The following is a 19,803-nucleotide window of genomic DNA, read 5'->3' as shown; positions in this document are numbered from 1 at the left end:
AAGTAGCTCCAGGATAGCTTCTGCTCACCAAGCCGTGATTCACCTTTCCCCTTATTACAGAATCCTTGCTGGGGCTTTTAATTACTCAACCTTGTTCCAGCCCTGCTGGCATCTTTAGCTTTGTCTCTGACTGCTTATTTTCCTGGCTTAAGTGCCCAGCTAAAGGTTCTGTCCTCGTAGAGGCCCTTTGCTTGGCTTGTGTTCGTGAGGCCTCGTGCACAACTCTCTTGCCCTAACTAGTGTGTGAGTAGAGATCAGGAGGGTTTGCAGAGATGTGTTAAGTGGAAATGTAATGGCAACCCCCTGGATCCATGGCTATAAGAGAGCTCCAGGACAGCGGTACACCTGCAGAACCATCCCATTGCAGAAGGAGCCCTTCCTGGAGCATATGGGTATTAAACAATGAACCAACATCCCACAGCGAAGCAGCCTGCAGTCAAGAAGTGATCTCAGGTGCTTGTGCCACCAAAGTCTATCTCACCTGCTTATAGTTGATTTTCTCAAAGTTTCTTTCCAGTTCTAGTATTTAGTGTAGGGAGCAGTCTACCATTTCTCAATCTGGGTGCTCGGATGAATGTGTGAACCTGGGATGGCCAGCAGCTCTCCTTCCTAGGGGACCGGCTATTTTCTCTCCTGAAGAACAGCTGTGCCCCACGGGATGTTCAGTGCTGCTCGCTAGTAGGTGCTCAATTAAGGGTAGAGTCAGGAGCAAGAAGACCTGGTCACTCTGGAGTTATGTATTCACTCAACGTACAAAGTAAAGTAGGGGGTTGTCGGGGGAAGACATCTATAAATGTGTGAAGAATTTCCTCTTGAGGGAAATGAATTGTCTCTCCATCTCTATGTCTGTCATTTACTCACCGCCACCTGTCTCTGTCTCTTGCTGGCTCCTAGTGACCATCTGCGCGAGACACAGGAGAGCCGCCTCACCAGTGTTCCTCGCCTGTGCTCTTTACAGGAGCAGACTACTAGGGCCCTTCTTCTGCATGGTTGTCAATGACCTTGCCCTGCCAACCTATTGATTAGTAGCCAAGTGCTTTATCATGGTGCCACCAGGTTTCCTTACACACACACACACCCCACATCACAAGATGGACAATTATTACACTGGGCTCTTTTACTTACCAGGACCCAAACCATCCAAACCCACTGCTTTCAAGTACATTCCACATCATAGCCACCTTGTACAGGTTTCCAAGTCTATGCATCTTTAAGGGAAACACACAGGCTCATCTTTCTCCCGAGGAGTGACTGGTGGGTTTGAACAACCAGCCTTGTTGAAAGTGGATGAAAACATGCCCCAAAGCACCTGACTTACCACCACTACCCCCCCTCACCCCCCCCAAAAAAAACCCTCACTGCCATCGAGTCAATTCTGACTCATGGTGACCTTATAGGGCAGCCTAGAACTGCTCCTGTGGGTTTCCAAAACTGTAACTCTTCATGGGAGTAGAAAGCTTCATCTGTCTCCCATGGCTGGCTGGTGGTTTCAAACTGCTGACCTTGCAGTTAGCAGCCCAACGCATAACCACTACACCACCCGGGTTCCTGTAACTGAATGTGGGAGAACAAAAATGGAACTGATCCCAAGCTGTACACTCAGAGCTCTGCTGATGCTCAATGATGCCTAGAGGTGAGGAAGTGAGCACCACCGAGATTCCTTTTTCCTTGTTTTCCTTGTTTCAATCCGGAACTGCTTTCCCCCCAAGACAAGGGGCAAGGCACCAATGGGCTCCACATTTTACATTGTGTTTCTTCCACTTTCCATTTTAAATTCTTTTTAAAATCAAGAGCAGGTGATTGTAGAGAGAGAAATTTTATTTTATTTATTTTTAAATCATTTTATTGGGGGCTCTTACAGCTCTTATCACAATCCACACATCCATCCATTGTGTCACACACATTTGTACAGATGTTGCCATCATCATTTTCAAAACATTTTCTTTCTACTTGAGCCCTTGGTTTCAGCTCATTTCGCCCCTCCTTCTTCCCTCCCTCATGAACTCTTGATAATTTACTTTTCTTTTTCATGTCTTACACTGACCGCTGTGTAATTTCTTCCATTTTCAAACTTTCTTCTTTGACTTGCTTCCCTGTTGAGCCACTCAACTGAGGCGGGATTGAGGGCAGGAGATGAGGAATGGTGATTGGCTGCCTTGAACTTAATGCCCACCTCTAGACCACTCAAATGTGATCAGGGAGGTAGAATTTGAAAGAGGAAGACAGTACCCGTTGGCTGGAACTCAGAAATGTCCAGAAAAGAAAGTGCTGTTTCCAAGGGAAAGGAGAGGTTCTGAAATAACCAATCATTTATTGCTACTTTCAGCACACATAGGAGACTTGGTGGTGTAGTGGGTGGTTCAAGGTCAGCAGTTCAAATCCACCAGCCTCATGCTACAACGGGGAACGGTTCTAATCTGACCTTGCAGGGTAGCTGTCAGAATTAAGGAGGTGACAGTGAGTTTTGTTGTGTTTATTAGCACAAAAAAGTGATTTCATAGAGCTAGTAAGTTTGAAGTGGGGGATATAAGACTCACTTAAGTGTCCATGACTTACCATGAGGAGTCAGACCGCCATCTTGCAGGTGGACAGCACGGGATCTTCGAGACAGCAGAATGCAGTGAACGATGCTGCTCTGTGTCCCATGTTTGCAACCTACCAGCATGTGCACTTGATGAAGTTGGTTCATTCACTAGCCTGAATTTCATTTTTGTTCCTTGTAAATTGGGAGAGAATAATGTTTCCCTCATGGTGATGTTAAAGGGATCAAGTAAACGAATATGCACAGGCTTCTGGCAGGCGAAGCAATCAATAAATGCCGGTGACCTTCTGTTGTCAGTGTTCATCCAGCAAGTTAGTGGCAGCTAAGTGACTTGATGCCAACATTCCCGACTTAGAGGCCAATCCCCTTCCCAGGACAGTCCACAGGGTCTCTGAACTGTCATGGCTTCCCACCTGACAGACTGCTTCCACCCTTGCGTAACTTTGGCTGGTCTCTAGGGAATGTCATTACCTTCAAGGGCCTATTAGTTCATCCTCTCACTTCTTCTTCCTCATGTTATACACATGCATGATGGAGCTAAAGATAATGGAAAAGCTGACCTTTGAGATTATGTGATTAATTACAGCCTACTACCATGAACACCTTCCTCAATCAATGCAGGACTGAGCAAGAGGTCTTGGCACACAGCGGACCTGTCTCACTTGTTTAAAGACCATCACTTTGAGGAAAAAAAAACAACAACAGACTGGACATGAACAACATTCACATAAATGGGAGACCTGCCCACTGAGGCTAATTCGGCCTTCCACTGAAAACAAGATGAGCCATGGGTGAGATACCAAAGCAAAGAGCTGCCAAACTGGGAGATGAACGTTTGCAGAGGATGCTTGCCCTCACTCAGCCTCCTCATTACCACCATTCTGGCGACAGAAAATGCAAACACAGCAGAAACACACAGCCAATCGAGATAAAGCTCGGGAAACGACAGGGAGTAGTTCTACACTGGCCTGTAGAGGTCACTGTGGGTCCCTATGATTTTCCCAACCCTCCCAGGGAAGGGAGTGAGTCATGCTATGACCCTGACTGTTGGCTGAGGAAGGTGTGGCCCAGCAAGGTCCCTAACCTGCACACTAGGTCTGGAAGGGGTGGCTTTCCTCGTGAAGAGGGTGGAGACCCATTCTCATCAAGTAGACTTTGACTCAAGGAGACCACGTGTGGGCCAGAGTAGAGCGGTTCCATGAAGTTTTCTTGGCTGTCGTATTTATGAAAGATGATTGCCAGCCTTTTTCTTTCATGGTGGGTTTCATTCAAGTCACTTGGTGGGGTTACGCTAGTAGTCAAGCACAAACCATTCGTGTCACCAAAGGACCTTGAACAGTGTTCTTGTTTGGCCCCGATGCGTCAGTTCCAACCCATAGCGGCCTGAAGTACAATAGAACAGAGCACTGCCCGGTCCTGCACCCTCCTCACCACTGTTCCTGTGCCTGAGCCCACTGCTACAGACACGGTGCCAATCCATGTCCTTGAGGGCCTTCCTCTCTCACTCCCCTCTCGTTTACCAAACATGATGTCCTTCTCCAGAGACTGGTCTCTACTGACAACATGTCCCCACATGACCACATGAAAAGTGCACACAAAGTGTCATGTGTTGACTGGCTGAATTGATGTGTCCAGAAAGGAAACCAAGGTTCCCTTCCTCCTTCAAGACTCAAATGAGGGGACACGTGAGAGCTATGTCAAGGACAGGCTTTGTGTCCCAGTAAGACATCCTGTGTTCTCTTCCTTGAGACAGTGACAGGTTAGAACATGTAAGTGCCCATTATTGTTGAGGGTTGCTGTGTAAATACATCACTTCTCTCTCCCCAGTGCCTGAACTTCAAACTGTGTCACAGAAAGGGGCAGTGTTAATGGGGAGCAGCTGCATGGAATACTGCACGTAAGGGTGGGACAGACCATTCCCTCTGTCCCAGGCAGGTGGGAGAAGGTCTCATCAATGGGAAAAGAGACTTTACAGAGAAATCAAGCACCTGGCAGCATGCAATCACAATCCAATGAGAAAGGAACAAGGAAGCTGAGTTCTACCTGCCCAGTTTCCCTTCTGAAGCACACTCTCAGCACAAGCACTGCCTCTAGGCAGGGCGGCAGTCTCAGAAAAGCAGAAGAATCCCGCTCAGGAATGTTTATTTTGTGTATGAGGAAGCATCAGGTTTTAGGATTACTTCCTCTTTAACAATTTTAAAGCGGAACAGAGGAGAGTCACTCTGTGTGTGTGTGTTTGTGTATGTGTGTGTACTTACACGCTCACATGTAGGTACATCGATGCTAACTGACCAATATTGGACACTTTCCAACCTAGAGTTTTATGATTATTTTACCTTGATAAGTTATCTATATTGAAATACCCTCATCAAATGTATCTTCAAAGACCAGACATTTTTAAAACTACAAGTATATGGATCAACCATCTGGAAGACTTTTATCCATTTTAGTGAATAAACAATTCCACTTCTTTTTTCTCTCTCAAAGTTTAGCACTAGCCTCTATTCAATCTATTACATGGGAATTTTACCTAATTGAATTATGCAACAAATGCTTGAAAAGCACTTTGCAATGATTGTGTAGAAATGGCATAACATGACAATGGGGTGGACAGTGCATAGAGTGGTCAGAGGGCTGACCAGCTTCCATCTGCCTGCTGGAGCATCTTCCTGCCAGTCAGTGCTGTGAAGACCTCCCTTCCTAGTGATGGCTTTTGGAGATTGCTCTTCCTGAAGTAGTCTCATTTCCGGTTCTGGCTGGCCGGTCACAGGGAAGTCTCCATCCCCTTCTAACCCTGCCTTTTTTCCGCTGCTCAGCATGCTGGCCTTCTCATGGCAGGCGACAGCAGCAGTGGAGAGGAAAACATATGGGCTGGCAATGGACAAACGGAGTTCTGCCATCAACCCTGTGCCTCGTGTTTGGTGGGTAAAGGGACATACCGTATATACTCATGTATAAGCCAAGTTTTCCAGCACATTTTAATTCAGTTTTTGTGGTAAAATTAGGTGCCTTGGTTGATATTCGGGTCGACTTATACTTGAGTATATATGGTACACATGTACACACTTGACCCATGAGGGCTTCCAGTGGCAAGGCACATGCACACACATAGGGACACAGGAACACACAGAGAGGGACCTGCCAAGAGGAGTGCCACCAGTCCTTACCCCCACTCCCCACATATACTCTCCAGGACTTTTACCAGCCATACATACACCATACACTGCTACAACATGCACACAACACGCACACAGTCACCGAATGCCACTAGACACATCCACATGCACAAATGCACTCACCAGGACTGCCAACATAGACACACAGACACCCCACACATGTCCCCATACACACACCTATCAGGAGATGGTCACCATGTGCACACACGCATGTACATACATACCCACCAGGACTGTTGTCACCAAACATGCACTTGCGCACAAATCACACGCTCACCAGAACTGCCACCAGTCACAAAAACAGACACACATACACACACCTCCTCTCATATCCACAAGGAGGACTGACTGCCACCAAATATTGTGTGTATGTATCCCCCAGGAGGTCAGCCACCAGCTACACAAACGCACACATAACCACCAAGTAGATCAACATTACACACACTGGTACACTAAGTTCTATCAGCACACACACACACACACACACACACACACACACCCTCATGCCACCAGGAGGGCTGCCACCACCAATGGGTACGTGTGTCAGCGTGGCTATGTGTGTGTGTGTATGTGTGTTTATGTGTGTATATGTGGGGGGGCAAGGGGGAATCTTCCTTGTGGGTACATGAGTGGGAGCGGTTGGTGGCTCTTCTCCTGTTGGGACATGTGTCTCCTTATGTGCGTGTGTGTGTGTGTGTGTGTGTGCTGGTGGGCGAGGTCTGGTGGGAGCCTTCTATATGAGTATGTGTGTATCTGTGTGGGGGTGGATGGGGGCTGGTGGCACCCTTCTTGGCGGGTGGGAGTGAGCATGTGAATGACTGTGTGTGCGAATGTCTGGTGGCAGCCCACCTGGTGGATCTGTGTACACGTGTATGTGCACGTGTGTGTGATTGGTGGGTATATGTGTACCTCACTTGCTTATGTGTATGAGTGTGTATGGGAGGCTGGTGGCAGACTTCCTTATGGGTGCATGTGTATTGAGGTGTGTGGAGGGAGTTGGTGGATACTATGAGTATGCATGTGTATGTGTATATGTGATTGTGGTGGGTGGCAATCCTTCGTGTTTGTGTGTGGTGGTCTTCCTCATGGGTATGTGTGTGGTTGTGTGTGTATATAAGGGATGGCAGTCTTTTTCACCGGTATGTGTATTGTGTGTGTGTGTGTGTGTGTGTGTGGTTGGTTGTTGGCAATCCTCCTGGTGTGTATTGATAGTGTTTCTGCTGGCTACCTGTGTGTGTTTGTGACAATCTCTCTGGTGGATATCTGTGTGCATGCAGGGCTGTGGTGTGTGTATGTGTGTGTGTGTGCTGGAAATTTTCCTTTTGTGTATGTGGGTATGAGTGTGTATGTATGTGTTTGCTGACCTCCTGGTAAGTATATATCTGTGTGTGTCCCGGTGTGCTTGGCAATCCTCCCAGTGAGTATGTGTGTGTGCCTGTGTGCGTGCGTGTTGCTGGCAGCAGTTCTGGTGAGTATGTGCGTATGTGGTTGATATGAATCTTTCTGGTAGATCTGTGTCTGCCTGCTGACAGCCCTCTTGGTGGGTCCATGAGTGTGGTGTGCATGTACGTGTATAGTGGCAGGACTGTAACTATAACTATAAGAGCCCTAGTTACAAGGGCCACCCTATCCATTTCTTCACAGCTGCCAGAAGGTTCTGTGGTGTGATGGTGTGCCATCCGTGCCTTTACAGCTGCTGGAAGGTCTGTGACCTCTGGGTGCCCTTGATTGACCTGGTCTTCACAGGTGATAGAAGACTCTGGCATTGTTGGTGCCATTGCTGGATCTTTGTCTATACAAAGGGTGGAAAGTTCCGTGGCATCTCTGTGTCCCTGCAGTATCTTCTTTACAGCTGTCAGAGGTTCTGTGACTTCCTGGTGTCTTTGATTGATCCTTTCCTAGACTGCTGAGCAGGCAGTCTGAGGGAAGCCCCTTTAGAGTTAGGCAGCAGCTGTCCCCAAGGCCAGCACGTGCTGGGTCCCATCTGCTCCTGTCATGGTATCCCTGATGTCCCAGATTCCTGGGTTTCTAGGAGTCAGGTAGCAAGGTCAGCGGGGAGGGGGAGGCTAACAAGCACCTACCAATTGTGACCAGTGTGAGACAAGCCGGGTGACAGGGATAGGAAATCCATGTTTGGAAGGGACCTTGTGGCTCTAGGTTGACCAGGTAATCAAGGCCCATTGATTGCACCCCTCTCACTTTGTTCTCTGTGCTCGCCACCATCCTCTATACTGCTCCCCTTTCATGACACATTCTTGAGTGAGTCCTCTGTGTGCACCCACAGTGTCACTGGCCATTCGTTTGAAGCTTGATCCCTGTTCTTCCTCTTGCTGCGTGGGCTGCGACAGGGTGTACCCACCTTCTTGACCCCCAGGACTCACCATGATGATGAGCACACCTCGAGGACCCCGTGACTGGGGCCTCCTTGAAGGTTTTTGGGGTGATTGAGCTCCAAAGTCTCTGGGGAGAGTGTTGAAGACCTGGAGGCTGAAGCTCAGGTTCTCTTTGGATGGGGCTGTTAGTTGGGCACAACCTCCTGCATGACTGCGTGTTGACAGTGGTGACAGCTTTTCAAACCCGCAGACAGGACCAATGTCTGCATAGGCTGGTGCAGAGCATTCAGGTCCCCGGAAAGGATGAGGATGAGGATGAGTCTGAGCAGATAGGCTCTGAGGGAATCCCAGGCAAAGTGAGGCAACCTCTGTCCCCCTGCCAGCTAAGCCTGCTCCACTGGGATGGCATCACTGATGACAAAGGCCCCGGGGTTGCCAGGGTCCAGGTAGCCCGTCCAGAGAGGTGAGGCTAACATGCGCGGGGCAGTTGTGACCTGTGTAGACAGGGTTGGATGCAGGGACATGGGATTCTTGTAGAAATGGCCTCATGGACCTGATATTGACCAGTTAGCAGGAACTCTCACTGGGGGTGATGGTAGAGAGGGAGACGGATGATTCCCCACTGTCTGCAGGTGGAGGGCATGCACTTTTGATATCCCCAGAAGCATGGGGGGTGGCAAGGGGAAGTTCTATTGAACAAGTAAGCTAGGCTTCACTTGGTGCCCTGCAGCATGGCAGATAGCTGGCCCTGGGAACTCCACCCCCTGGTCCCCGCATCCCCACCCCACCCCCCATCATCCTTGGCTGTGCCCTTGTCACCATCATCTTGCTATCTTGCTCCTGAGTCCTCAATGCAAGTGCCAGCCATGTCACGCTCCACTGGTTTGCAGCCTGCTCTGTGATGTTCCTTTCTTCTTGCTCCCTGGGTTGTGTTGAGGGTGTGTCCACGCCCTAGCCCCTCAGCACTTGCCACCATGACGTAGAGACTCCTAGGGTCCCGTTGGGATCCCCTTGAACATCTCCTGTGTATTTGAACTCGTATTGTCTCTAGTAAATGGTCAGGATGGCCTGGTGGGTGAAGCCCAGGTTCACTTTGGATGGTGGTCCTAGTTGGTCATAAGCTTTGGGATCTTGAACAGGGCCTCCATCGGGAACTCTCTTTGACCCTCCTTCAGATATTGGGCAGAAGCGGGGAGACACTTGCTGCCTGGGAGTCACCCCAAGATGGGTATGGAGACCTCCTTGTCCTCAGCCCTGGTGGTCCCTGGAAGTCCAGGATTTGCCACCTGCATGGCTGCGTGGTCACAATGACCTCAGCTGTTCAATACGTAGACAGGATGAATGCCTCCCTATAGGCTGGTCCTGAGCCTTAGGTCCCCAGGGAAGATGTGGAAGGGTCTCACAAGCAGCCTGCGGGAAGCCCAGTTCAAGGGAGGCAGCATCTTCCCCACTACTTAGCACCTGCTGGGTCCCACCCTGCTCTGCTGTGCTGGGGTCACTGATGACAAATGCCCCAGGTTGCCAGAACAAGGTTTGAGGTGAGGCTACCATGCACATGGCCACAGGATCCACATAGACAGGCTGGGATGTAGGGACATGGGCGCTATCTTCAGAAGGGCCCTTGTGGCCTCCAAGTGGACCAGTCAGTAGGATTCCTTGCTGCGGGGACTGGTCCCCACTGTCTGAAAGTGCAGGTGACATGACCGTGCACTCCTGAGGTCCCTGAAAGCATAGGGAGGGATGGGGAGCCTCTGTGGAAAAGCAAGCTAAGATTCACTTGGTGGCCTGGAATGAGGCAGATAGCAGGTCCTGCGTATTCACCTCCTCCCTTTCCCCAGAACCTTGGTTCCCCTCATGTTGGCTTGCTCCTGAGTCACCGGTGGGTGTGCCAGCCATGTCACACTGCACTGGTTTATAGTCAGAGCTGTGACATTCCTCCGCTTACTCTTTGGGCTGCCTTGAGGTTGTGCCACCACTGACCCTGTCCCCTCCCATCACCACTGAGCCAAATGAGCATGATGAAAAGGCTACCAGTGTCGTGGGAACTGGGCCCCCTTGGACCTCTCTGTGGTGCTTGAGTTTGGGGTCTCTGGTTAGAGTCACGAGGACTTGGAGGGTGAAACCTTCTCCTTGGAAGGTGACCTAATCTCTAACACATTTAGGGGTCTGGGTCTGGATCAGGAACTCTCTTGGAAATCATGGTACAGTAGGGGAGGCACCAGCTGCTGATACTCACCCAAAGACTGGGCTGAGTATGCTCTGTTCTGGGCCCTGGGTGAGCTCTGGAGTCCAGACTCGGATTCCTGCGTGGCTGCGTGGCAGCCCTTCAAACCCGTAGACAGGACTAGGGTCTCCTGCGTAGACTGAGTCTGAGCCTTCAGCTCCCCAGCGAGAAAGAGGACGAGTCTGAGCAGGCAGGCTCTGAGGGAAGCCCAGGTAAAGCGATGCAACCTCTGTCCCCCTGCCAGCTAAGCCTGCTCCATTGGGCTGGTGTCATTGATGGATAGCCCCGGCACCCTGTCCGTGGGGGAGGTGAGGATGACATGCATGGGGCCATTGTGCCCTGTGCAGATAGACTGGCATTCAGGAACATGGGGGCCTTGGCTGTAAGGGCCTGATGGACTAACCAGTATGTGGGAAATGCCATCCATGGACCATGACTGCCCTAACTCCATTCAGGACTGCTGGGTGGGATGTTAAACAAAGGCATCCTCACTTCATTGTGCCAGGTGTTCTCCTTAGGTATCGCCACTGTGAACAGAAATCTCACAGGGAGTGAATTCCACAAACTGATGCTTATTTTCTCACAGTTTCGGAAGCGAGAAGTCTGCAATCTAGGGGGAGGCTCCAGAGAAAAGCAGTTGTCTCCTGCCAGTGCCTTGGCCGTGCCACGTGGCCCAGGAGGCTCTCCCCTCCCATCTTGGTGTGTTTGCATCTGAGCCAGAGCTGCTTTCCCTACACACACACACACACACACACACATGGGCAACCACATTAACATACCACAGGCCATCCTCTTCTCAGCGGGTCGCATCTAGAGGGAGAAGGGTGAGGGTTTACTGCACCTGGCTCTTGTTTTTGGTTCATGTGATGGTATGTGGTATTGTTGAGTGTTAACGTTTGTGAAGTCCCCTCCCACCTCACCCCTACCCCACCCTTGTGTACCGATTGGATTGGCAATTGTGGGTGGCATGGGTCCTAACAATGAGGGCCTCACCTTCGCGCCTAACCTTGAGGGCGTGGAGCCAGGTGGCCTTGCTCACCTGCCCACTAGGTGTCTCCCTGGCTGGCTTCCAGAGCCAGCCTATTCACTGCCTTGGCCACTGTGTCCCCCCAAGGAGCGGGCTTCAGTGCCTGAGATGTTGGCATTGTCCCACGTCCTGTTGGAGAAGGCCCTGGAAAGGCAGAGAGAGGAGGTGTCTGAGGAACTAGTGGACCCGCATCTCAGAGACCCTCGGGCTTTAAGCAGAACGCATGTCAGGGGTTTCCTGCCTGATTCAGAGGGTGTTTCTGCAGCTCTCGCCGCCCCCACCCCACCCCACCCACCACCAACTCCACGCAGCTGCCCAGGATACAGGTCTGTCTTCAGCGGACTGCTTGGAACCTGGGATTCAGAACCAGGAGGCAGGGAGTCGGGGACTTGCTAGGAGCCATCCTGGAGCACCCTGAGCCAGGATCAAAGATGTGATTGCAGTGGGCAAGGGGGTCTTTCAGAGGACGGACTGTGGGCTCAGCGACTTGGTGTATGGGAGCCTCCGCCCAATCATTGGAGGTGGTAGGGCCACCTCTCAGGTGGGCAAAGGGCCTGATCTCTCTCTGGCAGGCCCGGAAAGATGAGAACCATGGAGGATCCTGGCACCGGGTCCCAGGGGCACCCTCACCTGGTGGAATAAGCAGCCCTTTTGTCTAGGATGCCCACAGGGATGCCCAGCTGCTCCCTTCTCCCAGCCTGGATCCAGGCTCCCTCCTCCCCTCCTCAAGGGCCCTCCATCCCAACACCTCCTGGGGGTGTTACATTCCAGAAAGGCAGAGTGAGGTCACCCCCGAGCTGGTTGCCATGGAGTTCAGGATTTCCCAGAGACTGCCATTTGAAAATCTTAACAATTCCCCAGGAAAACACAGCACACACCAAAACGTCTGTGTGTAAAAAGTGCCAGTTAGAGACGTGGGGTACAGCGAAACCAACTGCCCCCTGCCCTGGACAAGGAGGACCCTGAAGGGTGTTCTGTTCGGTCCCTGCACGTGAACCCACCTACCTGCAGATTCACTGCGGACAGCAATGGCTGCAAAGGATCTTGGTGTGCCCCACCCTGGCCTGCCGATGCTGACGGTGGCCTGCCAGCAGGCTTGAAGGAGGAGGCTAACTAGCGTGTCCTTGGCTGCAAACGGGACAATAATACACTTGTTAAAGTGAAGGAGAGGTGCAAGCTGGCAGCTTCAAACAGATTTCATTTTCCCTGAAGTCGGCTGCCAGGAACCCTGTCTTCTGTGTGTGATTCCCCAGGGGGATTCGAGGCAAACCCCACGCCCTCCTCCCTCTGCGTCTGCTTTGACCGCTGGGGCGCTGGCTTTCTGCACTTCTCTTGGGCAGCTGGGCACGAGCTGGTCCAACCGGGCACCAGCTGGCTGGCTTTCCTCTTGCACTGACACAGTGAGGAAAGAACTCACTGCCCTGGAGTCAGTGCTGACTCCGAGTGCCTCCCCCCCGACCCCACCGGTGGGTTTCTGAGAAGAACTGTTTAGGGGAGTAGAACGCCCAGTCTTTCTTCCGAGGAGCTGCTGGTGGTTTCGAACTGCTAACCATGCGAATCACAGCCCAACACGTCACCTGTACACCCATCGCCTGGTGATTAAGGGTGGATCGTTTTTGGTCATCACAGAAACTGGAGCGGCTGAGAGGGAAGGGCGAAATGTCACCGTGGTTTGGAGCGAAGCCTAGATTCGGATTTTGGTCCTGTGCCGGTTAAGTGCTCAGCTGCTCACTGAGAGGATCGTTGGTTCAAACCCACCCAGAGGAGCCTTGGAAGTAACGCCTGGCAAGGTGAAAGGTCACAACTTTGAAACTATTATGGAGCAAACTTATTCCTTGTCCCCCGGGATCACCAGGAGTTGGAATGGGCACCGTGGCCATTGTTTTCCTTTCTGTCCCTCTTCCTCCGTTCTCACCTGGAAAAAGTGACTTCGCTTCTCTTGGCTCTGTCTGTAGAGGGGATAGAATAGTCTACCTGCCTGCACTGCGTAAGGGTTGAAACAGGTCATGCGTTTCACTAGGTTCTATGACCTGTCTCCCAGTGTCTTGACACCAAAGATCCTTGGAGAAGAGCTAGGCCAGATATGGCTAATGAATGCGACCCTGTGCACAGGAGAAGGTGGCACCTGCAGGAGGATGCCGCCTGTAGTTTGGAGAGGCGCACAGGCTAGAGTTCAAGACCCACTGAACCTGTGGCTCTGATCATGGATTGGCTATACAGACCTCTGGAAAACAGATCAAGACCAGATTCACGTGGCATTGGGAGCCTTTTAGCATGTCAACGACAAGCTATATTTCAGCCTTCTTTTCCCACTTCTTTCCCGTAGGAACCTTTACTCCAAACGAATGGGAATTCATGTAATGATAAAATTTCACAGCCTTAAGTCTCTCTGAGGTTATTCAGCTGCAACGCCTAAATGACCATTAGGGGTCAGTATCGTGCAGAGGCTAAGGGAAGAGGTTCAGAAGCAAGACTGCCTGCACTTGCATGTAGGCTGTAGCACTTACTACGTCAGGCCATCTTGGGCACTATGCAATCGTGTTCATGTCTCAGTCTGCCCGCCTGATAAAAGCACCTGTCTCATAGGGTTATTGTAAGGATTAAATAGTCATCAAATCACTTAGAAGAATAAAAGACGTAATAAGGGCTCAACAGTAGGTATCAATACTATGATAGCAATTCTTCAGGCTAAGCGCTTTTTAAAGTGTTAAAGAGCAAAGATGTTACTTTCAGGACTAAGATGTTCCTGACTCAAGCCAAGGTATTTTCAATTGCCTTATCTGTATGTGGGTTTGAACAATGAATAGGAAGAATGAAGAATTGATGCCCTTGAATTATAGGGTTGAGAAAAGGTGTTAAAAAGTACTACAGACTGTCAGAAAACACACAAATCTGTCTTGGAAGAAGTGCACCCAGCCCGCTCTTTAGAAGCAAGGCTATCAAGACTGTGTGTCACATACCTTGGGCACGTTATCAGGAGAGATCAGATCATGGAGAAGGACATCATGCTTGGGAAGATGGAGGGTCTCTATTTTGTAGTGCATCGTTTTGTACTGTTGCATACCTATAGATCCACAATGTTATTTTTTTCTGGGTTTTATATATTGCAAACACATATTCCGATTTTTGTGGCTTTCATTCATCGTGTCTTTTGCTGAAAAGGAATTCCTAAATGTAATATAATGAAATTTGTCCACCATTAGCCACTTTGGGCACTTTATTGTTTTTTTGGGGGTGTGTGTGTGACTATTTCTTTTGCACCAGGAACACACATGATTAATGCTTGACAAAGTTGAGGGGCAGTGAAAAAGAGGAAGACTCTCTACAAGATGGATTGACACATGGTACCAGGGCTCTTCTGTAAAGATACACCACCTGGGAACTGCTATGAGTCGGTTCTACCCTGTCTTTATGGTCACTGTGAGTAGGAATGGATTTGAAAGCACTGAGTTTTTCTTGTTTGTTCATTTATAACAGGATGATTTATGCTTGGCTATCCAGATTATGGAAGACCTGAAAACAAATGATGAAACTTGCGTCATTTGGTTTTACACTTAAAGTTTATTGTTCACCTACCTATAGCAAAATTTAGTCTTTTGACATACATCTGGCATTGCTTTGTCTATATTTTGGTATATTTTCTTGTGGGTTGGCTGAAAGTTTACAGAGCACATTGGCTTGCCATTCAAGAATTTATCCCTAATTTGTCTCATGCATTAGTTGTAATCTCCTTGGAGTAAGAGCACTCTCCCTACGTCCTCCCTTGGGGTCCCCTTTCCCCTAGTCCTTCTGTCCTGTCCATGTTCACCCTTTGAATTTGTGTAGTGGTATCTCAACTAGAGGCTTATGGTATTGAGCATCTCTTTCATGTCCATATACGTTCCTTAGTAAAGTGACTATTCATATCATTTGCTTGGGTTTTTAATTGGGTTACTCATTTTCCTACTGATGAGTTTTAAAGTTCTTTATTCTGAATCCCTGTCTTTTATCCGCTACAATATAATTTGCAAACATTTTCTCCCCACTGCCATACCAGTCGTTCTTCGCGATTTCATGTCCCTCTCCAATCAGTCTGCTTTTATTTACTGTTCAGATTCTGTAGATGGTTACCTTTTAATGTTCTCTCTTGCTTTTCTTTCTTTTTCCTTTTTTTGGCTTAGCTTTTTAGCTGTAATCAACTGGAAAGACAGGCTGTCGAGAGTTAAGTCTCTCTCAGCCTGCACCAACAGGAAGTCACTTTATATTCTCTAAAAGCTTTTGTGAAAAATAGGAATGGCCAGTCCCTTTATATTTTGCGAAGTTCACATTTGAGTCTCAGTGAGTAGATTTTAACTATGACTTCTTCTATATATTTTTTAATGATCATAAGACCATTCAGTTGTTCGATTTTTCCTTCAGTCAGTTTTGGAGGATGTTATTTCACTATGTTCTAAAATTTATCAGCATTATACTCCCATATTTTAATCCCTGCTAATTCCTATTATGCATGAGTTTTGTTTCAATATCATTTCTTTTTGCCACTCTTTTTTCGTTCTTTCTTTTTTTGGAGAATTGGCAGCTGCATTATTTTTTAACAGACCCTCTTTATCTACACAGACTGACTTTATCTTGTCTAGTGAATATTTGCTCTCTGATTCATGTTTTTCTGCTCTCTTCGTCATCATTTCGTTTCTTCAGGGAACTGCGCTTCTTCTACTCTAACTCTTTGTTGAATATGTTTATTTCACTGTTGCTTATCTGCTCTTTACTCTCAGCAGCAACAGGTCAAATTTCTCTTTGTCTGAGGGTTTCAGTCTCTCTACACCCTCCACAGCATTTGATGTTTTCTGTTTCTTTGCCTTAAAAAACAAATAAACAACAACAACAAAACCTTGCTATCAGTGCTGGGGTGAGGTGGTAACTCACGATTACTTGGATTTGCATTTCTCAAATGGTCAGTGATCATGAGCATCTTCTTTGGGGAAGTGTCTTTTCATGTCCTCCGTCAATTTTTAAATTGGATTATTTATCTTTTTCTTAAGGTTTTGAAGTCCTTTGTCTGATAGGTCGTTGCCAAAAATGTGTCCCCAGTCTATGAGTTCTCCCTTTCCTTTCTTGGCATCTTATTTTTAAGAGTTCCCAGTCATCTATTTACTGTGTATGTGAGCATCTGTTGTCATGCTGAAGAGTATATTTAGGCCATGTATTGATCATCTTTATAACCCAGGCTTTATGTTTGGGCCTTTAGTATATCTTGAGTTTGTTTCTTTATTGGTTTTATAGGGAGTGAGTGACATATAGGTCTGCGTTCAGCTAACCTCCATCTGAAATCAGCAATGATGTTTCTTGTTTCACATTCAATCCTAAATCTACTTTGAATTTCTGGCCATTCCTCTTGACACACTGCTGCAGCCATGTTGAAATGATCTCCATCAAAGCTTTACTTGCATGTGATGTTAATGATATTGTTTGATAATTGATATATTCTCTTGGATCACTTTTCTTTGGAGGAAGCGCAAATATGAATCTCTTCCAGTCAACCTTCTGTGTATGTAGACAACCAAAAGCTGCACTTGTTGAAACATGTCAGCTGGGTTCTTTCAGTTCCTAGAACTTTGATTTTCATCAATGTTGTCTTCATATCATTCAGTATCAGTGGTGCTCAGTCGTAGGCTACTTCTTGAATTGGTGAGACATCCATCAATTTCAAAATCTGGTTATTACTTTCATTGTATTTGATGCTTATTGCATAATTCAATGTTTTTCCCACTGAAGCTTTCAATATTGCAACTCACAGCTTGAATATTTTCTTTAATCCTTTCCACCTGAGAAATGCACAATGTGCTCTTTTCCTTTTTGTTTCCTAATTCCAGGCCTAATTCTGCCTAATTCCGACTTCTGCAAATTTCACGGTCACACCTCACTTTATCATCTAAAGCCACACTTTGAAATCTGTGCCTTGCTTTGACTTCAGCATTCCTTCTTTTCCTGTAGCGACTCTACATTAGAGAGTATGTTTTGGAGTCTCTGACATCCCCTTGGTCTTTGTCTCCCTTGCCCTTTGCATTGTTTACATCGATGTCCTTGAAGGCATCATAGAACTTGTCTGGTCTGACCTTCAGTCATTCGTGTTCAATGTGTCAAATTTATTCTGTAGATGGTCTCTAAAGTCAGGCGGGATATACTCAGTGTTGCACTTTGGTTCTTATGTACCTGTTTTACCTTCAGTTTCAACTTGAACTTGCATCTGATCAATTTGCAATGGTTCACAGCTCTTCCTCACCTTTATTCTGACTGTTAATAGTGAGCTTCTTCCCTGTCATATATGTAGCAATTTGATGTGGACATATTCCATCTGGTAAAGTCTACGTTGTATTAGTCTGGGTACTTTGGAGAAACAAATCCACAGCAACTCATGTATAAGAGAGAGTTTTATGTAAAGAAAATGTGCATCATGAAAACATCCCAACCCAATGCTGCCCAAGCCCACAAGTCCAACATTAACCCATCAACCCAACACCAGTCCACAAAGTCCTCCACCTCACAAAACAGAGGCAATGATGCCGACTGCAGGAGGAAAGCTGAGTCAGTGAATGAACAAGCATCTCAGCACTAGCAGGGGTCTCCACACGGCTGCTCCAGCACCCAGGGCTGCATCGGGATAGGTCCATGTGGCTTCTCCTTGGGGATGTCTTATAGGAAGTCAATCTTGCAAGCTGAAGCAGGGAACTGCTAAGGCAGCTGCACCCGGTGCAACCATCACAAAGCAAGAGACCCGAGAACTAGAAAGGCGAGGCTCACCACCCATTTATCCCTCTGCCTTTTAATTAGCCCCACATGTGATTATCAGCCAGGTTGGCACAATTAACTAATTCAACATGTATAGTAACAATTTGTGTTGTTGTAGATGGTACTTGTGAAAAATAAGTTATTGGTCTTGAAAAATTCTATCAAGGAATCTCGTGGGGTTTTCTGTTAGTTTGTTTTGTTTTACTACTAATCCTTCATATATGAGAATAAGTCAAAAAGTATTGCTACTAGGTTTCCAGGTCAATCATGCCTGGATGTATTCCAAACAAAACGTATTTAAATATGTCTCCATGATCCGTGGATGGATGAAGACACGTTCTCTCAGTAACATACTTAGTCTCATTAGGACAGCTATATACCAAGGTCTAATCCAAATGGTGGCTTCTTAGGGAGTATTCTGGGCCACAGAGGATGTGGAATAATTATGGGGTCCAGTTTTAAGAAAATTAAAAATTGTACTGATAAGAACAAGGTTTCGGGGAAATTGTGTTGATCAATTATTTTCCATCATGACAATATAATTTTTCATGGGTAGCAAGCACTATTCTCAATGGGAGGAAGGGTCTCCCATGTCTTGTGATCTAAGTGAGATAAGATCTAACCTTCATCTGGTGTTCCAGAAGTTCAAGGTGCTGCTTCATATTTCCGGTGATTCCCACGAGGGTTGCATTGCTCATGACTGCTTTTGGCATCCGTCTTCTTTGGTTCCCTCACTTTATGGGCTGCCTCACCCTCTAGTATATGATATCTCAGTTTCAAAAATGGTCAACCTGGATAGGAAATTCAATTTCCTGCACACACATGTGCTCACACATAGCAGGTACATATTAAGTTGTGTTAGTCTGGGTAGACTAGAGAAACAAATTCATAGAGACTCATATGTGTATAAGAGAGAGTTTTATATAAAGGGTAATTGCACATTAAGAAAGCATTCCAACTCTGTCCAGTCCAAGCCAATAAGTCCAATATTAGCGCATATGCCCGATACCAATCTATAAAATCTTCTTCAGACTCACGAAAGACATGCAATGATGCCAAATTCAGGATGATGACAGGTCAGTGGGTAGAAAGTCTTTGGATCTAGTGGTGTTGTAAGCATCTCAGAGCTGGCAGGGGTCTCCATGTGGCTTCTCCAGTTCCAAGAGTATGGGGTCTATCAGTATAGTGCCATGTGTCTTGTCAGTAGAGTGTCTCTTAGGGAGTGAGCTGAGAGAGAGAGGTGTCTCCCACCTCCAAGGAGGAAAAACAGGATTTCCCAGAATCCCCAGGAGAAGGCCATGCCCCCACACAGGCCCCATTGGGTATATCCTGGCTAGACTCCACCCCTTCACTTATAACCCTCTCAAATTGACAAACAATGATATAACTACCACAGCTGTGTTGTATTGTTTGACTTTAAGATGCTAAAGTTGGATTACATTTTAAATATCAAACCACACAACTTCAAATAGAATATCTGCTAGCTCTCTTTAGATAGATAGATAGATAGATAGATAGATAGATAGATAGATAGATAGATAGATAGATGGATGGATGGATGGATGGATGGATGGATGGATGGATGGATAGATAGATAGATAGATAGATAGATAGATAGATAGATAGATAGATAGATAGATAGATAATTAGATGGACGTTTTTTATTTGCTACCACCAGGACTTGCTATCCAGCTAGCCCAGCATCATAGCCTCTTGCTGTATTTCTGTTTCCT

General features: G+C 47.4%; 1 pseudogene; it reads right to left on the bottom strand.

Moving 5' to 3' along the window:
• LOC101642952 overlaps positions 1–18,768 on the bottom strand; it is a 140,554-nt pseudogene extending 121,786 nt beyond the window's left edge.
• Positions 18,769–19,803: the final 1,035 nt, after the last annotated feature.

Source organism: Echinops telfairi, unplaced genomic scaffold (assembly GCF_000313985.2).
Source record: "Echinops telfairi isolate 266 unplaced genomic scaffold, ASM31398v2 ScPeMD7_2;HRSCAF=8, whole genome shotgun sequence".
In the NCBI taxonomy this organism is placed as follows: domain Eukaryota; kingdom Metazoa; phylum Chordata; class Mammalia; order Afrosoricida; family Tenrecidae; genus Echinops; species Echinops telfairi.
Note: the sequence above shows the minus strand (reverse complement) of the source record. Positions and strands in the feature narration are given on the sequence as shown.